This window comes from Arachis ipaensis, chromosome B10 (genome assembly GCF_059453495.1).
Source record: "Arachis ipaensis isolate K30076 ecotype BB chromosome B10, ASM5945349v1, whole genome shotgun sequence".
NCBI classification, from domain to species: domain Eukaryota; kingdom Viridiplantae; phylum Streptophyta; class Magnoliopsida; order Fabales; family Fabaceae; genus Arachis; species Arachis ipaensis.
In genome coordinates, this window is record NC_142435.1 from 99,756,603 (window position 1) to 99,784,199 (window position 27,597).

The 27,597-nt window shown below is 38.1% G+C and overlaps 1 non-coding gene across 1 annotated transcript; it reads left to right on the forward strand.

Moving 5' to 3' along the window:
* The first annotated feature begins 18,669 nt into the window (after positions 1 to 18,669).
* LOC148581053 (small nucleolar RNA R71) lies at positions 18,670 to 18,777 on the forward strand. Its single transcript, XR_015897814.1, has one exon. It is a non-coding gene; the product is annotated as a small nucleolar RNA R71 (small nucleolar RNA).
* The last annotated feature ends 8,820 nt before the right edge of the window (positions 18,778 to 27,597 follow it).

Here is a 27,597-nt window from a genome sequence, read left to right on the forward strand (position 1 = left end):
TCGTACAAAAGTTTTGTTTGTCACTTAAGCAAACCTAATAAAATTGATAACCGAGTATTTAAACCTTGGGTTGTCTTCTCAAGAAATTGCAGGGAGGTATAACTTATTATTAGCTATGAAAAAGGTAGAATCTTGGGTTTTGAAAGGTTTGAACAAGGAAAATAAATTGCAGGAATTAATAAATTAATATCTAATAAAACTCTTGGTAAGGTATGAAAATTGGAAGTCCTATCCTAGTTATTCTTATCAATGGTGATGAGAATTGAGTTTTAATCCCACTTAGTTAACCCTTACTAAAGCAAAGGAAAGTCAAGTGGACTAATTAGTTAGATCCTCAAGTCCTAGTCAATTCCTAAGAAAGGACTAGAGTTAGTGGAATTCAATTCAATTAGCGAAAATAACAATTATCAATCACGATGAGTTTGACAACTCAAGAGTTACCAATTAATCAACCAAAGCCAAAAGGAAAAAATCTAAATTAAATTAAAAGCATTCATATAAATAAAGCAAAGCAAAGTCAAATCTGAAATACCTCAAATTATATTAAATAAAACATTCAAATCTAAATACGAAGAATTCATAAGCCAAATTGGTAACATGAGTCAGATACGAATAAAAGCATTAGAATAAATAAAAATATAAAAGGAATATTGAACCTGAGAGGAAGTTGAAATCCTAAATCCTTTAAGAGGAATCTGATAAACCACTATTTTATGGTTTATATTGTGTTTAATTACGTGGTTTTATCATGATCTTTACCCACTTATTCATTAAATAAGCATGCATTTATAATTCCTTCCTAAAGTTATTGCATGATTGAAAACTTGCTTCCTAGAGACTTTTAATTACGTATTTTATTTCTCTTTTATTCCATTCGATGCCGTGATCTGTGTGTTAAGTGTTTCAGGCTTTATAGGGCATGAATGAGTTGGAGATTGGAGAGGAAGCTTGCAAAAATGGAAGGAACACAAGGAATTGAGGAGATGACCAGCGAGAAGTGATGCGGCCACATGGATGACGCGACCGCGCGAAATAGAGGAAATCGCAGTGACGCGGCTGCGTGGATGACGCGACCTCGTGGCAAAGCAGAAAGCCGAATGACGCGGCCGCATGGATGACGCGACCGCGTGACATGCGCGATCTGCATAATCTGCAGAATCTCTGGGGCGATTTCGGGCCTTATTTTGACCCAGTTTTCGGCCCAGAAAAGCAGACTAGAGCTAGAGAACATGCAGAAACCAAAAACAACATTCATTCCGGATTGTCTTAAGTTTTTAGATCTAGTTTTCCTCTCCTCTAGGTTTTCTCTCTACACATTCATAGTTTTTAGGATTTGTTACTTTCATTGTTTTTGCATTGGGATATTGAGAAGAGTTATTGCCTGATCAAGACTTCGACATTCTAGTTCGTTCTCTTTACTTGTCTCTTACTCTTCCATGTTCCTTAATTTACTTAATTTTACCATTGGATTATTTTAGCATTTATTAATACAAGAATTACCTTTATTTTTAATTAATCTTTTGATCATTATTTATCATGTCTTTCTTTAATTCCCTTTTTTATGTTATGAATTCTTCATCTACAATGAGCGAGTAGTTCCCTAACTTGATGGGGAGTTGACTGAAAGGAACCCTTGAGTTAGGATGCTCAAGAGAAAGATTGTAATTGGGTTTATTGTTGGATTGCTCTCTAGTCACTAACACCAATCCTCCCAAGAGTGGATTGGAACTTGTGGATAGAAACAGCACTCCAACTTGTTTGACTTTTCCTTACTTGATAAGGGACAACTAAACATAATAACCCTCAATTGTCAATCAATCTTGAGAGTACTCCAACAAGAATAGGGCTTCCAGCTAATCAACTCCCAGTCAAGGCTTTTATTTAAATTTATATAAATTCTCTAATTTAATTTTTTGCCATTCAACTCAAACCTTTTTGAAAACATCTGATTAATAAAATAGCACACTTTTCTGCAACTCGTTGGGAGACAACCTGGGATCCATACTCCCAGTATTTTAATTTTAATTTCTGTGACACCCTTCTAAATTGATAAGCGCATTTCTGGTTGGTTGAGAACTATACTTGCAACGCATATTTTATGATCATTCTTAACTTGTCAATTTCCGCTCCCAACTAATTAGTTAGATCCTCAAGTCCTAGTCAATTCCTAAGAAAGGACTAGAGTTAGTGGAATTTAATTCAATTAGCGAAAATAACAATTATCAATCACGATGAGTTTGACAACTCAAGAGTTACCAATTAATCAACCAAAGCCAAAAGGGAAAAATCTAAATTAAATTAAAAGCATTCATATAAATAAAGCAAAGCAAAGTCAAATCTGAAATACCTCAAATTATATTAAATAAAACATTCAAATCTAAATACGAAGAATTCATAAGCCAAATTGGTAACATGAGTCAGATACGAATAAAAACATTAGAATAAATAAAAATATAAAAGGAATATTGAACCTGAGAGGAAGTTGAAATCCTAAATCCTTTAAGAGGAATCCTAATCCTAAAACCTAAGAGAGAGGAAACAACCTCTCTCTCTAAAAACTACATCTAATCATAAATTTATGAATGTATGATCTCTCCTTTGATTCTTCCATTCTCGGGCTTATATTCTGTGTTTCTGGATTCAGAATTGGGCCGAAAAAGGGTCCAAAAATCGCTGGGGGCATTTTCTGCAGATTCTGCATGTGGCGTCTGTCACGCGTCCGCGTGGGTCACGCGGTCGCGTCATCTGGAGTTCTGCTCTTCCACGCGGTCACGTCGGTCACGCATACGCGTCATTTGCGTTCTGCTCAAGGCACGCGTCTGCGTCAGTCACGCGTTTGTGTTGCTGCCTTTTCGCGCTAGGCACGCGGCTGCGTTGTCCATGCATTCACATCGCTGCCTTTTTCTTCAAGACTCCATTTTTGTGCTTTCCTTCCATTTTTGTATGTTTCCTTTCTGTCCTATAAGCCATTCCTGCCTTAGGGGATCTGAAAAATACTTAACACACAAATCACAGCATCGAATAGTAATAAAGGGTAATTAAAATTAATGTTTCTAAAGCATAGGAAACATGTTTTTCACATATATCACATAATAAGGAAGGGAAAGTAAAACCATGCAATTTACATGAATAAGTGAGTGAAGGATTGAATAAATCACTTAAATTGAGTACAAATTACATCATAAAATATGGGTTTATCAACCTCCCCACACTTAAATAATAGCATGTCCTCATGCTAAATCTAAGAGAAAGGGTAAAGTTAGAATGGTGGAATCTCATGCAATGCATTCTATTCTAAATGCAACTACCTAAATGAGTCATGCAATTCTAATTATTATCCACTTGTATATAAAGCTTACATGTAATTAAATTAATTCATATCCTCAAGGAATCATATATGCATAGTCAAACCCTAGATAATGTTAAAGCACTTTTACAATTGAGATGGGTAAAAGTATTTCACAAACTTGCAAGACAATTAACAATTAAGCAGAGATATATGGTGATGAGCTATTGAACCCTCACTGGATTTTGTGTTTACTCTCTAGTCACTCAGTGTTTATTGGGTTAATCACTCTATTCTTCTTTCTATCCTTGCTTTCTAAAACTTTGTTTTTCATCTAATCAATCAACAGATATGGAATACAGACATACAAAAATCATGAGGTCTTTTTCAAGGTTGTAATGGGGCCAAGGTAAAGGTAAGGGTATATGTATAAGGCTAAGTGAGCTAACAAAGTGAATCCTTGATTAGTCTAAGATCTCTCCTAACATACATACTTTACATAATTTAAAGTTTCTTTACCTATTTACCCAAATTTTCCCACTTTGTATTACAAGCTCATGCATTAAATTTAATTTTGAAATTTTGTCCTATGTGCATTGATTTTTTTTTTATTTTGCATTTGGAGAATTTTTGTATCCCCTTATTTGAGTACTAAAAATATAAAATTATATATATATATATATATATATATATATATATATATATATATATATTTAAATCTATGCACATGGTAATTTAGTTATTTTGATTTCACATGAGCATGCTTCCCAAATTTCTGAAATAACTTATTCATTTTAAATCCCTACTTTGTTTCTATCATCCCATGTTCCCATAAAATTCCCCACACTTAAATTGTACACAATATCTATCTTAAGCTAACCAAGGATTCAACTTGGGATTTTTATTTTGTTTTTCTACTTAAGGCTAGTAATGTGGTTATAGAACAAGAGGGGATTAAAAAGTTCAAGGGGGTTAACAAGGGTGATGTAAAAGGTAGGCCAAATTGGGATAAGTGAGGAAAAATTCAAATGATGGCCTCAATCATCTCTTGGTATGTATCTATATTCTATATTGGACATATAGATTAAAACAAAGCAAAGAACATCAGAATGAAAAAGAAGGGCAAAACACACAGGAATGAAATTTATGGTTTGAATGTAACCATACAATTAAGCTCAAAACTCACAGGCTGTGTGTTCTCCAGCTCAAAAATCATATATCAGTTATACATGTCATGCAAGTGGAAATCAAGAGTTCCCATTCAACTCAATGTAAATATTAGGGTGGCTTTTAAAATCTTAGTGTTCCTCCTTGATGAAATGTTGTTAACTAACTAACATGTAATGCTATATATACAAGGTGTGTAGATTGTTTTAATTTACTAAAGTTTCTAGTTTACTCCTTTTTATTTTCAATTAAACCAAACTAATATATGCTAAAAGGGTAAACTATACTAATTAATCCACATATTCTATAACTAATAAGTTTAGAATTGAAAACTAAACTAAATGTCTAAGATATAAACTAAAGTGCAAAATGCGGAAATAAAGTAAAAATACAGCAAAAGAACAATGTGTAAGTACTGAAAGATAAAAATAAAAATAAAAATATAGAAAAATAAATAAAATAAGATAGAAGAGTCTGTAGTGGTTTACCAAAAAGAAAAGCCAGGAATGGCGACCTCCCCACACTTAAAATATAGTATCGTCCTCGATGCTCACTCAAGCTGGGTGTGAAGAAACGTCATCACCGGAAGGATGGGCTGCTGGTGTCTCTATGGTGGTCTGAGGGTCTGCAGGCTGGATAAATGTAGGAGGATCCGTCTGCTGCAGTGGAGGCTCTGACTGTATAGGAATCTCTGGGTCTGCAGCCTGTAGCTGATGGTGCTCCTCATGCTGTGGGGCAGCCTGCTCTGGTCCTGCCTGCTCAGCCTGGGCATGTGTCTCTGCCTCATGGTCGCTCGCCCCTGCCTCAGATGTATCGAAAGGGGTGTCAGGCTCGGAGGGGATGTCACTGCCGGATCGGATCATCAACTTAAGGTGCTCATAGCGTCGCTTGTTGCGACGCTCCATATGATCCAGGCGGGCAAAGAGTCGATGCACCAGATGATAAATGGGCTCAGGAGCAGGTGGATGTGCAGTGGATGAGGCTGGTGCAGCAGTGGAGGCAGATGGAGCAGCTGAAGATGTAGCTGCCTCACCAGAAGCGGTGAGGAATGGGGGTTTGTAGCCTAAAGCCTGAAACTTCCTGCTATGACGAATGATCTTCTTGCAGTCTGCAGCAGTCGGCTTCGCATCAGCCAGCTCCCAAGGCACGTCAGCTCGACGGCCTAGCTGGGTGATCAGATAAGGGAAAGGGAGAGTGCCTCTGACATGGGCCCTGGCCATGTAATGCCTGATGAAACGTGGAAGATATAGGTCCTTACCCTCCATCACACACCAGATGAGGGTGATCATAGCAGCAGGCAGCTCTGTCTCATGAGTGCTCGGCATCACATAGTTGCTCAGAATCTGGTGCCAGAGCCGGGCCTCATCATTTAGGTAAATTAGCTTGATTCCCTTAGGCATTGCTGTATTCTTTCCCATGACCCAAGGGACAGTAGGATCAAGGGCTATTCTCTGCTTGACAGCATCCCAGTCAAATCTCATAAAGCGCATATCCTCTTCAGCCTTTTGGTAACCGTCAGGCTGATCTGACTTAGGCTGAAGGTGGAGGATGTCCTCAATAGCTTCCTCAGTGACCAAAATCTGTTTCCCTCTGAGGTGCACTGCATCCAGGGAAGTCTTGAAATAGTTGCAGTAAAACTCTTGGACCCAGGAAGCATTGACCTCTGTCAAGTTTTGTTCCAAGAAGAATCAGCCTCTCTGTTTTATCTGTTCGGAGGTGTACTGCTGTAGTTCTTCTGGAATTTTTAGAGTTCTTTCCAGGTACAGGTTCCTGGAAGTGGCAAACACTGGATACTTCAGCTCACAGTATCTGTTTGCAAATTTAACTGGATCTATGGCAATGAGGAGCTGGTCAACCTTTTCCTGCGGGGTAAAGTGCTTTTCCCGCTAGGAGTCATCATGCAAAATGTCCAGGATGGTCATAGAGGATTCGCCTCTTTTTCTTTTGCCAGTGGTTGCTTTGCCCTTTTTTTTTGCGCTGAGGGTCAGACATCCTGAAAAGCAGAAATTCCAGGATATAATTGAAGAACAAAAGCAGGAAAACAAGTAGGCAAATAAAATAATAGCAATATAAGCACATAGTGGCAAAAGAGTAGTAGAATTATGAAATGAGTTGAATATATGTGCAATTTGGATTGTAATCGAGTTAAATAGTCTGAAAAGAAAAAGTGCAATCCAAAACATAGGATAGGTGGAATTCCAGTTAATTAGGAAAAGACAGTAATCATGCCTTGAGTTTAGAAAGCTAAAGTAGTTAGTTAAAAACCGAAAAGAGAAGTTTGAAAGTTAAAAATGGTTAGGAGTGAAAAAGGAAGTTAGAAAGTTAAAGTAGTGAGTTAGTAGAAAGAAAGTTAAAGTAAGTGACATGATTAATGGTTTCCATTGTAATAAGAGATTCAGAAATTTAAAGAACAGTCAACTCATATTCAAGCAAGGATATCAGGTTATTGATGATAATTCATATAGATACAGGAGTAGCTAAAGCTAAAATGAAATCATCAATAATGCAAGTTATTAACCAGGGAATCGAAAGGAATAAGAATGCGAGCCCGTGCATTCATGAATTGGTTTGGTTATAGCTAAGTAATGCAAAATGCAAAATTGCCAAAACCAATACATGAATGAAAATGAAACAATTTGCAAAAAATTGGGCAGCATTCCGGCTAAAATTGGATGTTCCCGGGTAATAAATAGCAGGAAAAATTAGTTTATATAAATTTAAATAAAGCTTCAAATAGACACAAATAACATGAACATGAAAGAGCAGTGTAACAGCAGCAAGAAACAAGGAAGAACAATATATGAACAATATGATCATCACAGCAAAATCAGAATTGCGAAATAGATACAACAAGTAGCAAGAACGGCGCAATTATCAGGCCTAAATCCACTAACCACATCCTAGCTACCTAACCACCTAAAATCCACTACAAACATGCATCTCTAACTATCCTATTCTGAACAAAAATTGAAAAACTAACTAAGGAATCGAAAAGAGGAATCGCAGTATGGCAGAACCTGGTATGTGTATGAACAGAGGTAAAGGCAGAGAGATGATAGTGGTGACGCGACGGCGCTGGGGGTGAGCACGGCGGCACGGTGGTGGAGCAGGGGCAGGGTGTTGGGTTAGGGTTGGGTGAGGGGTGAAGAAAGGAAGAAGGGGGCGAGCGTGGTAATGCTGTGGTGGTGGTCGGTGGTGGGAGGCGGCAGTCTGAGTTTGGCTGCGGTGGGGGGCAGTGGCGGAGGTTGGCGGCGGTGGGTGAGAGGGGTGGAAGAGAGTGGTGGAGGAAAAGATAAAGAAGAGAAGGAGGAGAAGAAGGGGGGTTGGCGGCGGATCTGGGTGGTTGCGGTGGTCTGGGTGGTTGGGCGCGGTGGTCGGCGGTGGTGGTTGAGAGGGGTAGAAGGGAGTTGCAGAGAAGAGAAAAAGAAGGGGGGTATGGGGGGCGCGACGGGTAGGGTTTCGCGTTGGTGGGGGGGTTAGTATTTTTGAATCCACGCGAACGCATGGAGCACGCGATCGCGTGACTAGGGTGAAATGGGTTCGACGCGGTCGCGTGATTGACGCAATCGCGTGGGTTGGGTAAAAGATGGGTGAAGCAAATGCGCGAGGCACGCGACCGCGTCGCTGAAAATTGTGCTAGACGTACACTTCCAGCGTCGTTTCAGCGCAACTCTCTGTCTCCATTTAGGGGGCCATAATATCCATGCGACGCGGACGCGTCGCTCACGCTTTCGCGTGGGATGAGTGTTTTGCAATTGACGTGTTCGTGTCAGGGACGTGAACACGTGGGCCGTTTTGTGCTAAATGCACACCAGCCGCACGATTCCAGCCCAACTTTCTGGGCGTTGGATCTTACGCCGATTTCCTTTTCACGCCCACGCGTGGCCTGCGCACTCGCGTGGGGTGAACCATTTTTTTATGCAATCATGCAGTATGCAATATGCAGTGCTAATGTAGATGCTATGAATACTTCCAGGTTCAATGAAAATAAAATAAAATAAAAACAAATAACATGAAATAAAATTGAAAAAAAAACGATCGTACCATGGTGGGTTGTCTCCCACCTAGCACTTTTAGTTAAAGTCCTTAAGTTGGACATTTGATGATCTTCCTGTTATGGTGGCTTGTGCTTAAACTCATCCAGAAATTTCCACCAATGTTTGGAATGCCAGCAGCCTCCGGGGTCCCAAACTAGGCACATAAAGATTTTGAGCAGCTTCAAACAGATTCTCAGGCTCCCGGGGTGACGAATGTTAGAATAGATTTCAGGATCCTAAACTTTGCTTTTAAATCCGCCTTTGTCTTGATCTATATTCTTCCATCCGGGTGGTTTAGAAATTTTATTCTCACCAAGATGACCAAACGTCTTCCGAGACCCATTCAATTGAACTTGATACCAATCCTTGCACTTCGAATTGAAGCGTGGAACCTTATTGAATCTTGCACACCAGCTCTGAGTACGAGCCATTTTCCTCTTACTCTTAAAGCCGCAGAGAGCTCTAACATGGCCATCTGTTTCAAGCAAACCATATTCAAGTGGAAAAGTAAAGACAAAGGTTAAGGATTGTACCTACTTGAAGCTTGTATTAGGTGGTAATGGCCTTGGGATAGGTGTTTCCAGTGGTTCTGCAAGCTTTACTCCCTTGTATTCTTCTGTGAATTCCTCCACTTCTTTGTAAAATTCTTTAACTGCAACTGCGTCTTGATCAAAGTCTTCTATGTCTTCCTCGTCACTCAGGTCATAAGCTGGAGGTTGAGAGAAATCTACTTCGACATCATCTTCGTATTCACTTGGATAAAGTTCTTCAGGCTCAAGGAGTTTAGTTGCAGATGTGAGTTCATGACTAGGAGAGCTTGATTCATGATCATTACTGCCCATGGAATCAACTTCTTGGTCTGTTCCGTCCAATTTTTCACAAGGTATATGCATTGGAGGTTATGCACTATCCTCCTTGGCATCAATTTCGAACTTCTCAGCGGAATCCTTTACAGTTTTCGATTCCGATGGAGGTTCAGCATCTCCTAAATCTTCAACCACTTCTTCCTCTACAACTATTACGGCTTCCTCCACTTGTTCCAGTACAAAGCCATGCTCCTCATTGTCCACCGAAGTTTCTAATGTCTCCTTCATGCTACGCTCTTCTTTTGATTCTCCACATGTAGCCATGGGAGTACTTTGAGTGCTCAGATGTTAGAAAGCTAATATATTTACTACCTCGATTAAGGCAGTAGTGAGTTCCAGTACGTCCCTTTGCATCTTCGCTTGCCCTTGAAGAAGAACACGAAGTTTGTCATGCATTGGAGATTGGGGTGGATATGAGGGTTCATTGGTTGGGGGAGAAGGTTCATAATAAGAATGTGGTGGTTCTTGGGAGTAATTGGATTGGAATTGTGGTGGATAAGGGTCATATGGTGATGAATGGTGAAAAGGAACTTGTGAGTGTGGTGGTTCAAAGCTATGTTGAGAGGATGATCTATAAGCATAGGATGGGGCTTGTTGGTAATTACAAGGGGTCCACCATATCTATCAGCTTGGTATGCATTGTAGAGTGGTCCTTGCCCATGATATCTTGGAGGGTGTTATTGCCTAAAGGGTTGATCAGATCCTCTTTGCTCCATCCATCTTTGATTGCTTAGACCTTGATGCATATTCCTATTATAGCTTCCACTCCTTTCAACAAATTTAGAACCAAACTCAAAGCGAGAGGGGTGATAATTCATAATAGCTAATAGAAATAAAAGGGGAAAAACAAAAACAAATAAACAAGTAAAAGAAAAATATTTACAATAACCAATAATAAGGCACACGTTTGCAATTCCCCGGCAACGGCGCCATTTTGACGAACTGATTTCTATTGGTAAAGAATTTTCACAAATATATTATCGCGTTGCAAGTATAGCTCTTAAACCAACAGAAAATCCTTTCGTACAAAAGTTTTGTTTGTCACTTAAGCAAACCAATAAAATTGATAACCGAGTATTTAAACCTCGGGTCGTCTTCTCAAGGAATTGCAGGGAGGTATGACTTATTATTAGCTATGAAAAAGGTAGAATCTTGGGTTTTGAAAGGTTTGAACAAGGAAAATAAATTGCAGGAATTAATAAATTAATATCTGATAAAACTCTTGGTAAGGTATGAAAATTGGAAGTCCTATCCTAGTTATCCTTATCAATGGTGATGAGAATTGAGTTTTAATCCCACTTAGTTAACCCTTACTAAAGCAAAAGAAAGTCAAGTGGACTAATTAGTTAGATCCTCAAGTCCTAGTCAATTCCTAAGAAAGGACTAGAGTTAGTGGAATTTAATTCAATTAGCGAAAATAACAATTATCAATCACGATGAGTTTGACAACTCAAGAGTTACCAATTAATCAACCAAAGCCAAAAGGGAAAAATCTAAATTAAATTAAAAGCATTCATATAAATAAAGCAAAGCAAATTCAAATCTGAAATACCTCAAATTATATTAAATAAAACATTCAAATCTAAATACGAAGAATTCATAAGCCAAATTGGTAACATGAGTCAGATACGAATAAAAGCATTAGAATAAATAAAAATATAAAAGGAATATTGAACCTGAGAGGAAGTTGAAATCCTAAATCCTTTCAGAGGAATCCTAATCCTAAAACCTAAAAGAGAGGAGAGAACCTCTCTCTCTCTCTAAAAACTACATCTAATCCTAAAATTATGAATGTATGATCTCTCCTTTGATTCCTCCATTCTCTGGCTTATATTCTGTGTTTCTGGATTCAGAATTGGGCCGAAAAAGGGTAAAGAAATCGCTGGGGGCATTTTCTGCAGATTCTGCACGTGGCGTCTGTCACGCGTCCGCGTGGGTCACGCGATCGCGTCATCTGGAGTTCTGCTCTTCCACGCGGTCGCGTCGGTCACGCGTACGCGTCATTTGCGTTCTGCTCAAGGCACGCGTCCGCGTCAGTCACGCGTTCGCGTCGCTGCCTTTTCGCGCTAGGCACGCGGCTGCGTCGTCCATGCGTTCGCGTCGCTGCCTTTTTCTTCAAGACTCCATTTTTGTGCTTTTCTTCCATTTTTGTATGTTTTCTTTTTGTCCTCTAAGCCATTCCTGCCTTAGGAGATTTGAAAATACTTAACACACAAATTACAGCATCGAATGGTAATAAAGGGTAATTAAATTAATGTTTCTAAAGCATAGGAAACATGTTTTTCACATATATCACATAATAAGGAAGGGAAAGCAAAACCATGCAATTTACATGAATAAGTGAGTGAAGGATTGAATAAATCACTTAAATTAAGCACAAATTACATCATAAAATATTAGTTTATCAATCATCCATTGGGACTTGGGGTGGATATGAGGGTTCATTATTTTGGAGAAAGGGTTCATAATAGGAAGGTGGCTTTTCTTTGTAAGGTTATGGAGGTGGTATGTATGGAAATTGTTTTCCTTGAGAGTAATTGTATTAGAATATGGGTGGTTCTATAGGTTTTCTCTCAATATGGTCACAAGGATGAGGTAAGGGTGATTGGCTATATGATGGATGAGGGTCATTGGAAGGGGTTTGGTAAAAAGGGGCTTGTGGGTATGGTTGAGGGCTATGTTGAGGATGAGGCTCATAGGTATATGGTGGTGGTTGTTGACAACCACAATGAGGACCACCACATCCATTAGATCGATATGCATTAGGAGTGGAATTATACCTATACAAAACCGAAGGAGGTTGTTGCCAAGAAGATTGAGCATATGCTTGAGGCTCCTCCCACCTTTGATCGTTCCATCCTTGATGCATGTTCTCATTGTAGTCTCCATTTCCTACAACATAGTTGTAACCACACTCATAACCAAAGGGGTGAGAATTCATGATAGCAAAGACAAAAACAAAAAGCACAAAAACAAGGAGATAAAATCTAACTACTAACTCAAACAAGCAAACCAACAAAAGAGCATACTATTCACAATATTAACATATGTACAATAACCAATAACAAGGCACACATTTGCAATTTCCCCGGCGTGGGCGATGCATACACGTAGCCTCTCTGAATAACCCATCATGTGTACGCGTGACCCACGCGTACGCGTCGCTCCCATTTCACCTATCAACGGTGCCATTTTGATGAACGAAAATTGTCTATCGGTAAAGAATTTCTCAATTGAAATCTCGTTGTAAGTATAATTCTAAACCAACAAACAATTCCTCAATCAAAAATTTGTTTGTCACAAGTACAAACCCCAATAAAAATATAAACCGAAGTATTTAAATCTCGGATCGTCTCTCAAGGAATTGCAGGGAAGTGTTCATGTTATTAGTTATGGGACAGGTATTTTTGGGGTTCTGAATAAGATACAAAAAACTTAAATGACAAGAAAGTAAAGAAACTCAAATAATAAAAAGGTCTTGGCAAGGGTTGATGGTTAAGGATCTTTATCCTTGCTACCAACCACAACATGATAATTGCAAGGATCAATCTCATTAAGTCATCCTCTAACAAGTGAAGGAAAGTCAAATGAGCTACACCAATCCTAATCCATAAGTCCTAGCCACCTCACTAATTAACTTAGTGGAAGCTAGAGTCAATGGACACCAATTATCAAGACTTGGACATTAGCAACTAGTGCACGAAATTGTGATCTCAGGCAACGGCGCCAAAAACTCTGTACGCACGTCTTAATAAATCGTTTTTCATTCACAACTTCGATACAACTAACCAGCAAGTGCACTGGGTTGTCCAAGTAATAAACCTTACGTGAGTAAGGGTCAATCCCACGGAGATTGTTGGTATGAAGCAAGCTATGGTCATCATGTAAATCTCAGTCAGGCGGATAATAATTGATTATGGAGTTTTCGAAAATACTAATAAATAAATAGAAAATAAAGATAGAAATACTTATGTATATCATTGGTGAGAATTTCAGATAAGCGTATAGAGATGCTTTCGTTCCTCTGAACTTCTGCTTTCCTGCTGTCTTCATCCAATCAATCCTACTCCTTTCTATGGCTGGCTTTATGTAAGGACATCACCATTGTCAATGGCTACTTTTCATCCTCTCTGGAAAATGGTCCGATGCGCTGTCACTGCATGGCTAATCGTCTGGAGGCATCACCGTGGTCAATGGCTGCATCCTATCCTCTTGTGAAAATGGTCCAAATGCTCTGTCACAGCACGGCTAATCATCTGAGGTTCTCGATCATACTGGAATAGGATTCACCCTCCTTTTGTGTCTATCACTACGCCCAGCACTCGCGAGTTTGAAGTTCATCACAGTCATTCAATCCCAGAATCCTACTCGGAATACCACAGACAAGGTTTAGACTTTCTGGATTCTCATGAATGCCGCCATCAATCTAGCTTATACCATGAAGATTCTGATTAAGATATCCAAGAGATAATCATTCAATCGAAGGTAGAACGGAAGTGGTTGTCAGGCACGCGTTCGTAGGGAATGATGATGATTGTCACGTTCATCACATTCATGTTGAAGTGCGAATGAATATCTTAGAAGCGGAATAAGTTGAATTGAATAGAGAAACAGTAGTACTTTGCATTAATTCATGAGGAACAGCAGAGCTTCACACCTTAATCTATGGAGTGTAGAAACTCTACCGTTGAAAATACATAAGTGAAAGGTTCAGGCATGGCCGAATGGCCAGCCCCTATGATCTAAGAACTAGACGTCCCAAGATGAACTAAAAATCATAAGATCTCTAATACAATAGTAAAAAGTCCTATTTATACTAAACTAGCTACTAGGGTTTACAAAAGTAAGTAATTGATGCATAAATCCACTTCCGGGGCCCACTTGGTGTGTGCTTGGGCTGAGCTTGAATGTTACACGTGCAGAGGCTCTTTTTGGAGTTGAACGCCAGATTGTAACGTATTTCTGGCGTTCAACTCTGGTTCGTGACGTGTTTCTGGCGTTTAACTCCAGACAGCAGCGTAGAACTGGCGTTCAACGCCCTTTTACATCGTCTAAACTCGGCCAAAGTATGGACTATTATATATTGCTGGAAAGTCCTGAATGTCTACTTTCCAACGCAATTGGAAGCGCGCCATTTTGAAAATCCACTTTGAGTGCTAGGAGGTCAAAATCCAACAGCATCAGCAGTCCTTCTTCAACCTCTGAATCTGATTTTTGCTCAAGTCCCTCAATTTCAGCCAGAAAATACCTGAAATCACAGAAAAACACACAAACTCATAGTAAAGTCCAGAAATGTGAATTTAGCATAAAAACTAATAAAAACATCCTTAAAAGTAACTAGATTCTACTAAAAATATACTAAAAACAATGCCAAAAAGCGTATAAATTATCCGCTCATCACAACACCAAACTTAAATTGTTGCTTGTCCCCAAGCAACTTAAAATCAAATAGGATAAAAAGAAGAGAATATACTATAAATTCCAAACTATCAATGAAACATAGCTCCAATCAGATGAGCGGGACTTGTAGCTTTTTGCCTCTTGAATAGTTTTGGCATCTCACTTTATCCATTGAGGTTCAGAATGATTGGCATCTATAGGAACTCAGAGTTCAGATAGTGTTATTGATTCTCCTAGTTCAGTATGTTGATTCTTGAACACAGCTACTTTATGAGTCTTGGTCATGGCCCTAAGCACTTTGTTTTCCAGTATTACCACCGGATACATAAATACCATAGACACATAATTGGGTGAACCTTTTCAGATTGTGACTCAACTTTGCTAAAGTCCCCAATTAGAGGTGTCTAGGGTTCTTAAGCACACTCTTTTTTTTTTGCTTTGGACCTTGACTTTAACCGCTCAGTCTCAAGTTTTCACTTGACACCTTCACGCCACAAGCACATGGTTAGAGACAGCTTGGTTTAGCCGCTTAGGCCAGGATTTTATTCCTTTAGGCCCTCCTATCCACTGATGCTCAAAGCCTTGGGATCCTTTTTATTTACCCTTGCCTTTTGGTTTTAAGGGCTACTGGCTTTTTGCTCTTGCCTTTTGGTTTTAAGAGCTTTTGGCTTTTTCTACTTGCTTTTTCCTTTTCTATTTTTTTTTGCCATTTTTTTCTGCAAGCTTTGTATTCACTGCTTTTTCTTGCTTCAAGAATCATTTTTATGATTTTTCAGATTATCAAATAACATGTCTCCTTGTCATCATTCTTTCAAGAGCCAACATATTTAACATTCATGAACAACAACTTCAAAAGACATATGCACTGTTCAAGCATTCATTCAGAAAACAAGAAGCATTGTCACCACATCAAAATAATTAAACTAAGTTCAAGGATAAATTCGAAACTCATGTACTTCTTGTTCTTTTGAATTAAAATATTTTTCATTTAAGAGAGGTGATGGATTCATAGGACATTCATAACTTTAAGAGAAAGTTACTAAATACTAATGATCATGTAATAAGACACAAACATGGATAAGCACTTAACATAAAGAAAACGAAAAACAGAGAATTTAAGAACAAGGAATGAGTCCACCTTAGTGATGGTGGTGTTTTCTCCTTGAGGAGCCAATGATGTCCTTGAGCTCTTCTATGTCTCTTCCTTGCCTTTGTGGCTTGATCCCTAGTGATTTTTGGTATTTCTATCCTCAGTTGCTTCCAATAATTATGTGGGGGGGGGGGAAGTGCATACCCTGAGGTATCTCAGGGATCTCTTGTTTTGCAGCCACATGTTCTACCACTGAGCTATAGACCCTTGAGATGAATCTTTCCATCTCCCATGACTCGGAGGTGGAAGCCTTTATCTTCCCTTCCCCTTTTCTAGAGGTTTCTCCGGTCTTAGGTGTCATCAATGGTAATGGAAAAACAAAAAGCTTATGCTCTTACCACACCAAACTTAGATTGTTGCTCGTCCTCGAGCAAAAGAAGAAAGAATAGTAGAAGAAGAAGAAGAAGAAGAAGAAGAAGAAGAAGAAGGTATGGAGGAGATGGAGGGATGTGTGTATGGATGTGAGTGGTGAATGGAAAACAAATGGGATGACCATGAATGGAGAGAGAGAGGGTGAGGTGGGTTGGGATCCTGTGAGATTCACAGATCCTGAGATGATCCTGTGGTGTCCACAGATCCTGGGGTGTCAAGGATTTACATCCCTGCACCCATTAGGCAAGTAAAACGCCCTTGCATACAATTCTGGCGTTTAAACGCCGAATTGATGCTTGTTCTGGGCGTTCAGCGTCCAGATGCAGCATATTTCTGGCGTTGAACGCCAGCCAGATGCTTGTTTCTGGTGTTCAGCGCCAGCTCTTCTTCACTGCGCATTTCTGGCGTCTGAACGCCAGGATGCTGCTTGTTTCTGGAGTTCAACGCCAGAAACATGCTCTGTTCTGGCGTTCAATGCTAGTGAGATCCTTCTCCAGGGTGTGATTTTTCTTCTGCTGTTTTTTATTCCGTTTTCAATTTTTATATTTATTTTGTGACTCCACATGATCATGAACCTAATAAAACATGAAAAACAATAAAAATAAAAATAAAAATAAAATTAGATAAATAAAAATTGGGTTGCCTCCCAACAAGCGCTTCTTTAATGTCAATAGCTTGACAGTGGGCTCTCATGGAGCCTCACAGATGTTCAGAGCATTGTTGAGACTCCCCAACACCAAACTTAGAGTTTGGATATGGGAGTTCAACACCAAACTTAGAGTTTGGTTGTGGCCTCCCAACACCAAACTTAGAGTTTGACTGTGGGGTCTCTGGTTGACTCTGTTTTGAGAGAAGCTTACTGTGCCTCTTTTCCATGTTTACAGAAGGATGTCCTTGAGTTTTAAACTCAAGGGAGTCCTCATTCAATTGAAGGACTAGTTCACCTCTGTTAACATCAATCACAGCTCTTGCTGTGGCTAGGAAGGGTCTTCCAAGAATGATGGATTCATCCTCATCCTTTCCAGTATCTAGGACTATGAAATCAGCAGGGATGTAAAGGCTTTCAACCTTTACTAACACGTCCTCTACTTGTCCATAAGCCTGTTTTCTTGAATTGTCTGCCATCTCTAATGAGATTTTAGCAGCTTGCACCCTAAAGATTCCCAGTTTCTCTATTACAGAGAAGGGCATGAGGTTTATCCCTGAACCAAGGTCACACAGAGCCTTTTCAAAGATCATGGTGCCTATGGTACAAGGTATTAGAAACTTTCCAGGATCCTGTTTCTTCTGAGGCAATGTCAGTTGATCCAGATCACTCAGTTCATTGGTGAACAAGGGAGGTTCATCTTCCCAAGTCTCAATACCAAATAATTTGGCATTCAGCTTCATGATTGCACCAAGGTACTTGGTAACTTGCTCCTCAGTAACATCCTCATTCTTTTCAGAAGAGGAATACTCATCAGAGCTCATGAATGGCATAAGGAGGTTTAATGGAATCTCTATGGTCTCTAGTTGAGTCTCAGATTCCTTTGGTTCCTCAGAGAGAAACTCCTTATTGATCACTGGACGTCCCAGGAGGTCTTCCTCCTTGGGATTCACGTCCTCCCCTTCTTCCTTGGATTCGGCCATGATGGTTATATCAATGACCTTGCACTCTCCTTTTGGATTTTCTTCTGTATTACTTGGGAGAGCACTAGGAGGAGTTTCAGTGATCTTCTTACTCAGCTGGCCCACTTGTGCTTCCAAATTTCTAATGGAGGACCTTGTTTTATTCATGAAACTCACAGTGGCCTTAGATAGATCAGAGACTAAGTTTGCTAAATTAGAAGTATTTTGTTCAGAGTTCTCTGTCTGTTGCTGAGTGGATGACGGAAAAGGCTTGCTATTGCTAAACCTGTTTCTTCCACCATTATTAAAGCCTTGTTGAGGCTTTTGTTGATCCTTCCATAAGAAATTTGGATGATTTCTCCATGATGAGTTATAGGTGTTTCCATAAGGTTCACCTAAGTAATTTACCTCTGCTATTGCAGGGTTCTCAGGATCATAGGCCTCTTCTTCAGAAGATGCCTCTTGAGTACTGTTGGATGCAGCTTGCATTCCATTCAGACTCTGAGAAATCATGATGACTTGCTGAGTCAATATTTTATTCTGAGCCAATATGGCATTCAGAGTATCAATTTCAAGAACTCCCTTCTTTTGAGGCGTCCCATTACTCACAGGATTCCTCTCAGAAGTGTACATGAACTGGTTATTAGCAACCATGTCAATGAGTTCTCGAGCTTCTGCAGGAATTTTCTTTAGGTGAATGGATCCACCTGTAGAAGTATCCAATGACATCTTAGCTAATTCAGACAGACCATCATAGAATATATCCAGGATGGTCCATTCTGAAAGCATGTCAGAAGGATACTTTTTGGTCAGTTGCTTGTATCTCTCCCAAGCTTCATAGAGGGATTCACCTTCTTTCTGTCTGAAGGTTTGAACATCCACTCTAAGCTTGCTAAGATTTTGAGGAGGAAAGAACTTGGCTAAGAAAACCGTGACCAGCTTATCCCAATAGTTCAGGCTATCTTTGGGTTGAGAGTCCAACCACACTCTAGCTCTGTCTCTTACAGCAAAGGGGAAAAGCATGAGCCTGTAGACTTCAGGATCTACTCCATTAGTCTTAACAGTATCACAGATCTGCAAAAATTCAGTTAAGAACTGAAAAGGATCTTCAGATGGAAGTCCATGAAACTTGCAGTTCTGCTGCATCAGAGAAACTAATTGAGGTTTCAGCTCAAAGTTGTTTGCTCCAATGGTAGGGATGGAGATGCTTCTTCCATGTAAATTGGAATTAGGTGCAGTAAAGTCACCAAGCATCCTCCTTGCATTATTATTATTTTCGGCTGCCATCTCCTCTTCCTGTTCGAAAATTTCTGAAAGGTGCTTGCTGGATTGTTGTAATTTAGCTTCTCTTAGTTTTCTCTTCAGAGTCCTTTCAGGTTATGGATCTGCTTCAACAAGAATATTCTTGTCCTTGCTCCTGCTCATATGAAAAAGAGAGGGGACAAAAAATAATAATAATAGGGATCCTTTTTACCCAAGTATAGAGGTTCCCTTATGTGAGTAGAAGAAAAGAGGAGGAGAAAATCTGAACTTAGAAATAGAGAGGGTTCGGATTTTTGGTGAGTGAGGGAGAGTAGAGATGTGAGATGAAGAGAAGTGTTAGTAGATGAATAAATAAATAGAAGGAGATGAGAGAGAAAGAGAATTTTCGAAAATTATTTTTGAAAAATGGTTAGTGATTTTCGAAATTAGTTTTTGAAAAAGGTTAGTAATTTTTGAAAATTAGGAATAAAATTAAAATCAAAAATTAAAATAATTAGTTAATTAAAAATAATTTTTGAAAAAGAGGGAGATATTTTCGAAAATTAAAGAGAGAGAGTTAGTTAGGTAGTTTTGAAAAAGATAAGAAACAAACAAAAAGCTAGTTAGTTAGTTGAAACAAATTTGAAAATCAATTTTAAAAATATAAGAAGATAAGAAGTTAGAAAAGATATTTTAAAATCAAATTTTTGAAAAAGATATGATTTTGAAAAAGATAAGATAAAAAGATATTTTTGAAAAGATATGATTGAAATTAGTTTTGAAAAAAGATTTGATTTTTTTAAAATCACAATTAATGACTTGATTCACAAGAAATCACAAGATATGATTCTAGAACTTAAAGTTTGAATCTTTCTTAACAAGCAAGTAACAAACTTGAAATTTTTGAATCAAAACATTAATTGATGATGTTATTTTCGAAAATTATGTGGTAAAGATAAGAAAAAGATTTTTGAAAAATATTTTTAAAATTTTCGAAAATAACTAAGAAAAATGAAAAAGATTTGATTTTTGAAAAAGATAAGATTTTTAAATTCAAAATTTGATTTGACTCATAAGAAACAATTGAATTTTAAAAATTTTTGAAAAAGTCAACTCAAATTTTCGAAAATTTATGAGAGAAAAAAGGGAAGATATTTTTTTTATTTTTGAATTTTTAATGATGAGAGAGAAAAACATGAAAATGATGCAATGCATGAGAATTTTGGATCAAAACAATGAATGCATGCAAGAATGCTATGAATGTCAAGATGAACACCAAGAACACTTTGAAGATCGTGATGAACATCAAGAACATATTTTTGAAAAATTTTTAATGCAAAGAAAACATGTAAGACACCAAACTTAGAAACATTTCATGTTCAGACACTATGAATGCAAGAATGCACATGAAAAACAAGAAAATGCACAAAACAAGAAAACATCAAGATCAAACAAGAAGACTTACCAAGAACAACTTGAAGATCATGAAGAACACTATGAATGCATGAATTTTTTCGAAAAATGCAAGATGAGCATGCAATTGACACCAAACTTAAAATCTGACTCAAGACTCAAACAAAAAACACAAAATATTTTTGATTTTTTATGATTTTGTGATTTTTTTGTATTTTTATTTTATATTTTTTGAAAATTAGTGTGAAAAAGAAAAATAAGGATTCCAAAAATTTTTAATATGAATTCCAGGAATCTTCAATTCTTAGTCTAAAGCTCCAATCTGAGGGTTAGACATGGCTTAATAGCCAGCCAAGCTTTAGAAGATATAAGCAATTCCCTGACATGTGGAGGCCTCAGTCTAAAAGAATTTAGACATGGCTTTACAGCCAGCCAAGCTTCAACATGCTTCATGAAACACTAGAATTCATTCTTAAAAATTCTGAAATAATTTTCGAAAACAAAGGGAAAAATTTTGAAATTTTTTTTTTTTGAAAACTTTTTGAAAAAAAAATAAGAAGAAAATTACCCAATCTGAGCAACACGATGAACCGTCAGTTGTCCAAACTCGAACAATCCCCGGCAACGGCGCCAAAAACTTGGTGCACAAAATTGTGATCTCAGGCAGCGGCGCCAAAAACTCTGTACGCACGTCTTAATAAATCGTTTTTCATTCACAACTTCGATACAACTAACCAGCAAGTGCACTGGGTCGTCCAAGTAATAAACCTTACGTGAGTAAGGGTCGATCCCACGGAGATTGTTGGTATGAAGCAAGCTATGGTCATGTTGTAAATCTCAGTCAGGCGGATAATAATTGATTATGGAGTTTTCGAAAATACTAATAAATAAATAGAAAATAAAGATAGAAATACTTATGTATATCATTGGTGAGAATTTCAGATAAGCGTATAGAGATGCTTTCGTTCCTCTGAACTTCTGCTTTCCTGCTGTCTTCATCCAATCAATCCTACTCCTTTCTATGGCTGGCTTTATGTAAGGACATCACCATTGTCAATGGCTACTTTTCATCCTCTCTAGAAAATGGTCCGATGCGCTGTCATTGCATGGCTAATCGTCTGGAGGCATCACCGTGGTCAATGGCTGCATCCTATCCTCTTGTGAAAATGGTCCAAATGCTCTGTCACAGCACGGCTAATCATCTGAGGTTCTCGATCATACTGGAATAGGATTCACCCTCCTTTTGCGTCTGTCACTACGCCCAGCACTCACGAGTTTGAAGTTCGTCACAGTCTTTCAATCCCAGAATCCTACTCGAAATACCACAGACAAGGTTTAGACTTTCCGGATTCTCATGAATGCCGCCATCAATCTAGCTTATACCACGAAGATTCTGATTAAGATATCCAAGAGATAATCATTCAATCGAAGGTAGAACGGAAGTGGTTGTCAGGCACGCGTTCATAGGGAATGATGATGATTGTCACGTTCATCACATTCATGTTGAAGTGCGAATGAATATCTTAGAAGCGGAATAAGTTGAATTGAATAGAGAAACAGTAGTACTTTGCATTAATTCATGAGGAACAGCAGAGCTCCACACCTTAATCTATGGAGTGTAGAAACTCTACCGTTGAAAATACATAAGTGAAAGGTTCAGGCATGGCCGAATGACCAGCCCCTATGATCTAAGAACTAGACGTCCCAAGATGAACTAAAAATCATAAGATCTCTAATACAATAGTAAAAAGTCCTATTTATACTAAACTAGCTACTAGGGTTTACAGAAGTAAGTAATTGATGCATAAATCCACTTCCGGGGCCCACTTGGTGTGTGCTTGGGCTGAGCTTGAATGTTACACGTGCAGAGGCTCTTTCTGGAGTTGAACGCCAGGTTGTAACGTATTTCTGGCGTTCAACTCTGGTTCGTGACGTGTTTCTGGCGTTTAACTCCAGACAGCAACGTAGAACTGGCGTTCAACGCCCTTTTACGTCATCTAAACTCGGCCAAAGTATGAACTATTATATATTTCTGGAAAGCCCTGGATGTCTACTTTCCAACGCAATTGGAAGCGCACCATTTTGAGTTCTGTAGCGCCAGAAAATCCACTTTGAGTGAAGGAAGGTCAGAATCCAACAGCATCAGCAGTCCTTCTTCAACCTCTGAATCTGATTTTTGCTCAAGTCCCTCAATTTCAGCCAGAAAATACCTGAAATCACAGAAAAACACACAAACTCATAGTAAAGTCCAAAAATATGAATTTAGCATAAAAACTAATAAAAACATCCTTAAAAGTAACTAGATTCTACTGAAAACATACTAAAAACAATGCCAAAAAGCGTATAAATTATCCGCTCATCAGCAACTCAATTTCACCTAAGTTACCATCCCAAGCCAAGAATACAAAGATCTACTCTAACATCCTTCCAAGCATTTTGTCAAACACTTGGAAGGCTCAAAAGGAAAGCAAGATAAAATTGCAAGAAGTGTAAATCTACAACTACTAATTGCAAGAAATTAATAACAACAAAATAATTAAACAATAAAAGAAATCAAACATAAATTGCATTAAAGGAAACTAAAAGGAACAAGAGTGCATCAACAACAAAGTAAACAAATACAAAGAGTAAAATACTAAACTAGGAAAGCAAAGGTAAAGGAACAAGAAATTAGAAAGGAAAAGTGAATCAAAGCATGAATTAAACCTAGATCTAAGAAATCCTAATCTACATCTAACCTAATTCTAGAGAGAAGAGAGAGCTTCTCCCTCTAGAAAACTAACTAAAGCATGATGAAAACTCCCTTATGTGCTCCCCCTCCTCCCTTGACTCCTCTTGAATTCTGCATGTAATAGGCTCAAAAATGAGTTGGATTTGGGCCCGCGAAGCTCATAAATCGCCCCAGCATTTTCACTTTAATGAGGTCACGTGCGAGCTGTGACACGTACACATGGGTCACGCGTACACGTCACTTGGCATTTTGCTTCCCACGCGTACGCGTCACATCACGCATACGCGTCACCATGCGACTTCATATTCACGCGTGTGCATCGTTCCACGCGTGCGCGTCAGTGTGTACACTCCAAATCCTTGATTTTCCATTTGTTCTCCACTTTGCATGCTTTTCTCTTCACTCCTTTGATCCATTCCTAGCCTTTTCAACCTGAATTCACTAACAAACATATCAAGGCATCTAGTGGAATCAAAGGTGAATTAAAATTAGCAAATTAAGGGCCTAAAAAGCATGTTTTCACACTTAAGCACAGATTAGGAGAAATTCATGAAACCATGCTATTTCATTGAATAAATATGAAAAAAGTTGATAAAATCCACTCAATTCAGCATAAAATATACCACGAAATAGTGGTGCATCAGTATCCCATGTAGTTAACCTGTTCAAGAATATACTGGCCATAGTCATAAGTTTCACCTTGAGGGAAGCCACTACTCATATCATAGGAAGTATCTTGAGCATTAACGACTGAGACTTGCATTCCACTCAAGTGTTGTATAAGAGTATTGATTTGTTGAGACATATCCTTATTCTACGCAAGAATAGAATCTAGTGTATCCAACTCCATTACTCCTTTCTTCACAGAGGCCCTCTCAGAAGAGTATAAATATTGCTTGTTAGCAACCATCTCAATCAGCTCCATGGCCTCATTAGGGGTCTTTTTTATATGGAGCGACCCTCCTACAGAATTGTCTAGAGACATCCTGACGGTCTCAGAGACTCCGTCATAGAATATCTGCACTTGAATCCAATCTGAGGACATATCAGGAGGACACTTCCTGAGCATCTGCTTGTACCTTTCCCAAACTTCATAGAGAGACTCTCCCTCTCTTTGCCTGAAGGTCTGAACATCCGTCCTCAACTTAATCAGCTTCTGAGGAGGAAAGAACTTGGTCAGAAACCTATTGACCATCTTATCCCAAGTGTCCAAGCTCTCCTTGGACTGAGTATCAAGCCACTGCATTGCTCTATCTCTCATAGCAAATACGAAGAGAAGTAGTTTGTAGACATCAGGATTCACTCCATTAGTCTTCATAGTATCACAGATCTACAGGAAATTAGATATGAACAAGTTGGGATCTTTCTGCGGGACTCTGTGAAACTGGCAGTTTTACTGCACTAGAGAGATCAACTGAAATTTTAGCTCAAAGTTGTTTGTAGCAATAAGGGGTACAACAATGCTATTCCCATAGAAATCCAGGCTAGGAGCAGTGTAAGAGGCAAGGGTCCTCATAGGTTGCCCATTTGCATTCGGATTAACAACATTAGGATTAAACGCGTTTGTGTTGTTGTTGAGCTCCATAGTGGACTCTTCAACTTCTTTCTGAGAGTTATTCCTGAGATTTTCAGCAGCCCTGTAACCTCTAGCCTGCTAGAAATGTCTTCTTACAGTTCTCTTAATCTCAAGATCAAAGTCTAAAGGGGTTCTTTGTCCCTGTTCCTGCTCATAAACAGACAGAAAACAAAGAAAAGTGGGATTCTCTATGTCAAAGTGCAGAGAATTCCTAGTGAGGTATCTTGTGTAAAATAAAAAAAATAGAATGAACTAATTAAACATACTAAAATTTCAAAAATTACTAAGAAAAAAAACACTAAATTTGAAAATAACTGAAAATAAGATTAATCAGACAAAATAAAACGAAATCACTAAAGGGGATACCAAACTTAATTTCATAAATTAAGGAGAAAATTTTTTAACTAAAATAAATCTAGAATTTCGAAAATTTAAAGAGCAAAGACCAATAAAAACTAAATTTAAAAAACATAATCTAAGCAATCAGACAACAATTAGTTGTTAATCACAGTCAATCCCCGGCAACGACGCAAAAAACTTGGTGGAGGAATTAGAATGTCCACAATTGAACCGGCAAGTGCACCGGGTCGTACTAAGTAATACCTTAGATGAGTGAGGGTCGATCCCACGAGGATTGATGGACTGAGCAATAATGGTCAAATGACTCACTTATTCAGGCAAGCAGAAAGTGATGTTTTGGGCTTCAAAAGCATTAAACAGTAATTCATAAAGTAGAGAACACAAACAGTAAGATTTGTGTGAAATATATGTGAGAAGGCAGTTAAGGTTTCGGAGTTATTTATTCGTCTGGATTAAGTTTTCTTACCAACTATTTTAATCATGCAAGATTCATTTCATGGCAAACTGTAATTGACTAAACCCTAATTCCTTAGTGATTTAATCTCCTCTAACCTAATCAACTGTCAATGTCTTGGTCACTTAATTTCGATTAGAGGGTTAGGTTCAATTCTAGTTTATTGGCCACAAAAACTCTAATTACCCAGATATAAGAGGATTATATGTCACGTATTCCGTTAAGTCCAAGTAATTAGCAATTTAGGAGAAATTTACTTTCAAGCTAGTGTTCAAGTGAGATAACTCTTCTAAGAATCACAAGAACGCATATAGAATAGGATTTGGATCCTCTAAATTTTGAATTTTACTTTAGGGGGTGAAGTATGATCTATCACCATTTATTTTATAGATGGGACCGAGAGAAAATATGAGAGAGAAAACATTCAATGGTGAGAGATCTCACTTTATCATTTAAAGTGAAAATCTAAAATTTAGAGGATCCAAATTCTATAGAATAAGGGTTATTCTTCCTATCTACCCAGATTCATAAGATAAAGAACGAAAATAATCCTTGAAACTGAATCAATATATTAATTAAAATAGAATAATAATAGTCTTAATCTATAGAAATAAATAGAGCTCCTAACCTTAACCAAGGAGGTTTAGTGGCTCATGACTCAGAGAGAAAACTAGGATTCAGAAAAATGTGAAAATGCAGAAGTGAGAAAATCCTCCGTCACGGTAGAATCTTTTTCCTTTTATATCTAACCTAATTCGATTTAAAACTAAAATAAAATAATAAATTCTAAACCTAAAAGATTTTATTTGTAATTAAAAATAACTAAAATAAAATAGAGTAAATAAAAGCTAAATCCAACTAAAGATGCTTCATTAGTGAGAATGTGATCTGGATCATTGGCGCTAAATGCCAAATCCAACGTTTAGCGCCCTAGTGGGCTGAAAGCTTCCATTCATCTCTGGCTTGCTGGCGCTAAACGCCAACTTGACATTTAGCGCCCTAGTAGGCAGAAAGCTCCCTAGTGCCGCTAAGTTGCTGGCGCTAAACGTCCAAGTCCGTGATTAGTGCCAGCTTGGAAGATTTGAATTCTTCCTCTTTTATTACACACGAACTCTGCCAAACTGATCCGAACTTCACCTGAAATAATTAAAACACCAAAGCAACTCAAAGTAGTATCCAAAGAGGTTTCAAACACTAAAATAAGATTAAAACTCACTTAATTTGTATCTAAAATAAATAGAAAATATAGATAAGATGCTCACGCATCAATTATTTACGAACGAACAAAAATAATCTGATTTGTCCAAACAAAAAAATAGAAACTAGATTCCATCTAAACGGCAGTATATAAGATTCTCAAACAAATCCAAGTAAAATTCATTCGTAGAACATAATCTAAAGGTTCTGATAGCTTCTACTACAACTATATTGCCATCTGCCATATAGATGTATCTTTTAGCATGACTTGGCGGTCAGCTCCACAAACAACCCTACATAGTAACACTTATATGAGTAATAGCAGTAGAATCTACCCACTAAGTATCAACATGTGCATAACTTAAACTAGCTTAAGAACAGATGAAAGTAAGAATCATACCCTTCTTTGCATGCCAAGTGACATATTTGGCACAATCCTTCTTCACGTGTTCAACCTTCTTACAGAAGAAATAGGTTGAAACTTGATCATGTTTCTTAGCATTTTTCTGCTAAGAAGGTACATCCACAGTAGTATCATACTTTGTTTTACACTTAAAAGAGAAATCATATGAGCACTTTCAGTCTTATCTCGCTATAGCCTATCTTCTTCTTGCACACAATGAGATATAAACTCATTTAAGGACTAAGTATCTTTTAGAGTGTTATAACCCACTTTGAATTGCCCAAAGTGTGCAAGAAAAGAGATCAAAATAAAATGTACGAGTAAATTCTCCGACA